Genomic DNA, 5,190 nt, shown 5'->3' on the forward strand with positions numbered 1-5,190 from the left:
CTGGGGCTACAGTCGGCATTCTGTAGAATACCCAGACATGCTTGCCTGCGGCCCATGGTGTGGCTCCATCGACGGCCTGGTACGGCCCATCTACAAGACCATCAAGACAAGACCCTTGCGAGGGGCCAAGACTCATGAGGCGGACAACACCAAGACCTCCGAAGGGAGCGGCCTCTTCAGGTGGCCTCTTGAGGAGCGGAGATTTCTATGCAGGTGCCCAACCTCATGAGATTGTGATGACGCAGCCATGACAACCAAGGCTAGGCAGGTGCCAGCGGGTGCAGAGGAGGCAGTTTCCTCTTTGGTGCTAAGGAGGTGTAACACCCTCGATGCGACTATAGCTCCCACGTGTCGAGGCACGACTTAGAGACATAATTGAATTGAAGGCATATGTCGCAAGTTAGGCAATCTTCACAACATCCCATGTAATATGAATAAAGGGGAGAATACATAGTTGGCTTACACTCGCCACGTCAATCAAGTACATAAATAACATTACATCATCCAAACACTCATGGCCCGACTACGGCGCCAAAATAAAAGAGAACCCAACATGCGACACGGTCCCAATCACCCCCAACTGGGCACCACTACTGATCATCGGGAAAGGAAACATAGTAACGTTGAGAGTCTTCGTCGAACTCCCACTTGAGCTCATACGCGTCATCCGGAGCGGAATCCTCAGGCCCTGCATCTGGTGTTATAGTAATCTGTGAGCCACAGGGACTCAGCAATCTCGCACCCTCGCGATCAACACTATTTAAGCTTATAGGTAAGGCAAGGTAAAATATGAGTGGAGCTGCAGCAAGCGACTAGCAAGTATGGTGGCTAACTTATTCGCAAAGGAGAGCGAGAAGAGGAGGCAAAGCGCGAGCGAGAAACTAGAGAGCAACCTGCGCAAACATTACTCCAACACCGTGTCCACTTCCCGGACTCCGCCGAGAAGAGGCCATCACGGTAACACACTCAGTTGATTCATTTTAATTAAATTAAGGTTCAAGTTATCTACAATCGGACATTAACAAATTCCCATCTGCCCATAACCGCGGGCACGGCTTTCAAAAGTTCAATCCCTGCAAGGGAGTCCCAACTTAGCCCATGACAAGATCTCACGGTCAACGAAGGAATAGACCTCCTCCCAAGACGTTCCGATCAGACTCAGTATCTCAGTAATTCAAGACACTTCGACAGGTTAAAACAAATCCAGCAACACCGCCCGAATGTGCCGACAAATCCCGATAGGAGCTGCACATATCTCTTTCTCAGGGCACACTCAGATGAACACTACGTACAACTAAAACCAACCCTCAAGTTGCCCCGAGGTGGCGCTGCAAGTGGCTCTATTTGGACCAACACTCAGAGGAGCACTGGCCCGGGGGGTTTAAAATAAGATGACCCTCGGGCTCCGGAAACCCAAGGGAAAAAGAGGCTAGGTGGCAAAAGGTAAGACCAATGTTGGGCATTGCTGGAAAAGCTTTAATCAAGGCAAAATATCAAGGGGTTCCCATTATAACCCAACCGCGTAAGGAACGCAAAAATCCGGGAACATAACACCGATATGACGGAAACTAGGGCGGCAAGAGTGGAACAAAACACTAGGCGAGAGGCCGAGCCTTCCACCCTTTACCAAGTATATAGATGCATTAAGATAACAAGGCAATATAATGATATCCCAATAAGTAAATAAAAGATGTTCCAACAAGGAACGGCCTCCAATCTTCACCTGCAACTAGCAACGCTATAAGAGGGGCTGAGCAAAGCGGTAACATAGCCAATCAACGGTTTGCTAGGACATGGTGGGTTAGAGGTTTGACATGGCAATTTGGGAGGCTTGCAAGCAATTGGTAGGCATCGTAGCAATGGCATAGAAAAAGAGCGAGCAAACTAGCATAGCAAAGATAGTAGTGATTTCGAGGGTATGATCATCTTGCCTGCACAGTTGTCAGAGTTGACTGGATCCTCGAAAGCAAACTCAACGGGCTCCTCATTAGCGAACTCGTCTCCCGGCTCTACCCAAACAAGACAAACAAGCAACAAGGATACAATCAACCACGTGCAAACTCAAACAACACAATGCAAAGATGATATGCTATGCGGGATGCGATGCGGGATGCAAAATGCAAGATATGACAGGAAATGCATGAACCTGGCCTCAACTTGGAAATCCAAGTGTGCCACTGGAAAGATGAGATGAAATCGCTTAAAAACGATATAAATAACGCCGGAATCGGAGTTACGGTTTGGAAATGGCAAGCGATTCAAAAATGACACTGGTCTGCGATTTACAGCAAGTAGGCCTCTAAATGCAATGAAATGAACATGCTACAGCACCCAAACATGACAACAAAATACATGGCAGGGATGCACACAGGATGCTTAATAAAAGTCTAGCACTGAGCTACGGCCAATTCATCCATTAGGAGGTTCAAACAAGCATGGCAAAAACGCAAATGGTAAAACAGATCTCAGACTTAGTGAAATTAACACTTGTCTGGAATTTCAGATCATATAGCCCTCTTCGGAGCAACAAAACAACATGCTACAGGACCTGAACATGACAAAGAAAGACATGGCATGGAGCTACTCAACAAGCTTAACAAAAGTCCCTTAGTGACCCTGAGCCAAAAGGGGTCACAAAATATACTAACAAGCACATGAACATGGCAAAAACATAATCAGTTTTCAGACTTAGTGAAAACTGGGACATGCTGAAACATAACTCACGAAGGCATGTTTACGAGCTCGATGCACTCACCACGGTGCAAGTCATGGCAAAACAAGCATACATCCCTTAAGAAGGCACAAAATGCAAGCTAGACATGGCAAGAACGATGGCATAGCATGCACGGGTCAACTACAATAACATCGGCAAAATCGCAAACAAGTTGACGATCTGCCCAGATTCACAAAGTAGCAAAAGTAGAGCTCGATTGACTCAAGCTAGGGTGCTCCATAATTTCAAACAAAGACATGGATGGATAGAGCACTACAAGATTAACAAAACTCCCTTACTGATCATCCTCAAAAGAGGCACGGATCACTAGGAAACAACAAGAACATATGGCATCATGAGATAAACAGCTGCAGGACTTAGTGAAATCACTAAGTCCCTGAAAACAGAATTAGCAAGTGCACCACTTTGCAAGTTTGCACAAGTCACTACACACATCCTAAAAATATATGGGTTGCACCTCTAGAAAGATGACAAAACCCTTAACAAAACATATGTAGGACTCACGGGCATATCATGCACACAATAATCATGGCAAAAATGACAAAAGTGCTAAACGGAGTAGCAGATCTGACAATTAACTCAAGTAGCCCTCTTCTATAGCATTTTGGGCATCAAGATGAACTCAAATGAAAATGATGCAATGGAATGAAATGATGTACTCTCTGAGATGAACATTTTGATATGCTATATGCATGAATCGGAGCTACGGGTGCAAAGTTACGGGGCCTCGAACATGAGCACTTGGACTGAAAATTCCAAGGACTTAGAAGAATTTTGACCTAGGGTTCGTCCCAGATCTGGATCGGCACGCGAACCGAGGAGCTCCGGCGAGGGTTGACTTGCTCCGGCGAGGTCGCAAAAACCGGCGGGGAGGAGAGGGAGAGCCGGACCCGGCCGGATCCGGGCCGGATCTGGCGACGGACGGCGACGGCGGCCACCGGGGACGCGGGGCGGCGAGCTCGCGGCGGAGGCGGAGCCGGCCGGCGAGGTTGCGCGGCGGGGCGGCGATGGCGTGCGGCGGGGCGGCGATGGCGTGCGGCGGCGCGGCCACCGGAGTTGAGGAAGCCGGCGAGGGGCGCGGGCGGCGGGACGAGCCGGGCGGCGGGGCGTGGGACTGGGCCGCGAGGGCTCGCGCTGGGCTCGGCGGGCCTCAGCGGCGGCGGCGGCGAAGCGGTCCCGCAAGGGACACGTGGCGGCTGTTGGTTGGCTGGCGGAGGCGGCGGACGTGTCCGGCCGGCGCGAGGAGGACTTTTCTAGGGTTTGGACGAGGAGATCCGGGATTTCGGAGAAGGGGCTATTTATAGGCATAGAGGGAGCTAGGAGAGTCCAAATGAGGTGCGGTCTTCGGCCACGCGATCGTGATCGAACGCTCTAGGACATGGAGCAGAGTTAGGTGGATTTTGGGCCAAACTGGAGGGGTGTTAGGCTGCAACACACACGAGGCCTTTTCGGTCCCTCGGTTAACCGTTGGAGTATCAAACGAAGTCCAAATGGTACGAAACTTGACAGGCGGTCTACCGGTAGTAAACCAAGGCCGCTTGGCAAGTCTCAGTCCAATCCGGAAATGTTTAATCCCCACACACGAAAGAAAGCTAGAAATGGCCACCGGAGGAGAACGAAGCGCCGGAATGCAAAACGGACAACGGGGAAAATGCTCGAATGCATGAGATGAACACGTATGCAGATGCAATGCACATGATGACATGATATGAGCTGCATGACAACGACAACAACACACGGAGACAAAACCCGAACCCGAGGAAATAAATATAACTTAACGCCGGAAACGGCAAGGGTTGGAGTACAAATAGGGAAAGTTACATCCGGGGTGTTACAGGAGGCAAGCGCATGCGTGAGTTCCCGAGGACTTAGGCAAAGGTTTCCATTCCCGAGCAACAAGACCAAGACCGCCAGGACGGATTTCATCGCCGAGCCCACCACAACGTCACGGCCAGAAGCTTTGCAGGCAAAGACCACCTTTCATCAGGATAAGATGTACTACTTGTCCCCTTTGAAATTGGCCACTGTGGGATCCTTTCCCGCCTACGTTTTGGGGGAAGAGGACCGAGACCACTATAAGTATAGGTTAGCCAACACCATAGTGGGATCCGAACCTCGTCGACTTATCCCCTCCCCAGAGCAGACCTCACGAGGTTGTTCATCCCTTGTACTAGTTCATCCTCAGTCCCTCGTGAGGCCAATCCACCACAAAGCAGGTGTAGGATTTTACACCGCAAGGTGGCCCGTACCTGGGTAAACTGCCGTGTCCATCTTCATCGGGCTAGGCCGTGGGGTGACGAGCTGGTTGGCTGGATAGGTTGAGTTCTTCGCACACACCCCAGAGTTTGAACCTTTCTTGGGTCTGCGGAGCCCTAAATTCGAAAGTTTGGATGACAGGGTTAGATTGATAATAAATGCACTAGGAGAACTAGCTCCAATTAGCACCTCTTGGGTGG

The sequence above is a fragment of the Triticum urartu genome, chromosome 4 (genome assembly GCF_003073215.2).
Source record: "Triticum urartu cultivar G1812 chromosome 4, Tu2.1, whole genome shotgun sequence".
NCBI lineage: Eukaryota > Viridiplantae > Streptophyta > Magnoliopsida > Poales > Poaceae > Triticum > Triticum urartu.